The 1,271-nt window shown below is 39.8% G+C and overlaps 1 non-coding gene across 1 annotated transcript; it reads left to right on the top strand.

Moving 5' to 3' along the window:
* The first annotated feature begins 799 nt into the window (after positions 1-799).
* LOC117202004 (U1 spliceosomal RNA) lies at positions 800-963 on the top strand. The gene has a single exon (XR_004484160.1). It is a non-coding gene; the product is annotated as a U1 spliceosomal RNA (small nuclear RNA).
* The last annotated feature ends 308 nt before the right edge of the window (positions 964-1,271 follow it).

The raw sequence follows: 1,271 nt of genomic DNA, 5'->3' as shown, positions 1-1,271 counted from the left end.
CTTTTAAAACTGAACAAAAACATAAAACAAAAATGGAAACAAAAATGGACAGAAAAATACAACATTGCTTTCTTGGAAAACATTTTACTAACTATTGTTAGGGAAACATTGACTGAAACCACCCACCTTGACCAGGCACAATGATAACCACTTGTCTCAGTTGCCTCAGAGCAGGAGGTCCTGATAAGGAACATGGTACTGCTGCCATGAATTTGGGAGGGGCCAAAAGACGGAGAAGGTGACAAACCACCCAGAATCCTTTGTGCTGGAATCCATCTTGGCTGAGAGATGCACATGCCACCCGGAAGGACCCTGAGTCAGACTATAGGCCAAGCAATATGATTGGCCAGAGACAACTAGGAAACTAACTCCATTACCATAAAACCAGAGACTGCGAGCCACATGGCAGAGCAGTTCTCCTGGGTTCCCTTACCCTACTGCTCTCTGCTGGTGGGGGAAGCCCTTCCCAATAAAGTCTCTTGCTTTGTCAGCATGTTTGTCTCCTTGGGCAATTCATTTCTGAGTGTTAGACAACAGCCCACTCTCAGGTCCTGAAAGGGGTCCCCCTTCCTGCAATGTTATGACGAGAATGAATTTGGAGTGAGAACATTTTACCTTGTTCAAAATCAGGGACCAGTCTTTAATATGGCAAAAACATAAGAGAAGTCTTTAGAAAATATTTAATTTGGTGGTCTCATGTGGATTCTATGAGTCATTATATCTAGCAAAGCAAGAAATCTGAGAGCAGAAAAGTTTGAATAAATATGAAATAGATGATTGAATTAAAAACTCAATGGATATACGTACCTGTTGGGGGAGATACCATGATCATGAAGGTGGTTTTCCCAGAGTGAGTCTTATCCATTGCACTCTGGATGTGCTGACCCCTGCAGTTTCCCCAAATGTGGGAAACTCGACTGCATAATTTGTGGTAGTGGGGGACTGCATTCGTGCTTTCCCCTTGTGTTTAAAAAACAAACAAACAAAAACAATGGAGGGGGTAAACACAGACAGAAAATGAAATTAAAAAGGCAAAATCTATATATCTATAAATATATATATATATACACATATAGATGTATCTAGATATAGATATATAGATATATTTACTAGCTTGAGCAAATCTCCCAGAACTCAGAAAAAAAGTAAAAATAGATTGATATAAAGTGCAAAAACTGATGTGTTAAGAATGACCATCAGCTAAAATAGTGGAGTAGGTAACTCCAAGGGGCGGTCCCTTCACAGAAACATTGAAAAATCAAGCAAAAACT

The sequence above is a fragment of the Orcinus orca genome, chromosome 13 (genome assembly GCF_937001465.1).
Source record: "Orcinus orca chromosome 13, mOrcOrc1.1, whole genome shotgun sequence".
In the NCBI taxonomy this organism is placed as follows: Eukaryota; Metazoa; Chordata; class Mammalia; order Artiodactyla; family Delphinidae; genus Orcinus; species Orcinus orca.
Note: the sequence above shows the minus strand (reverse complement) of the source record. Positions and strands in the feature narration are given on the sequence as shown.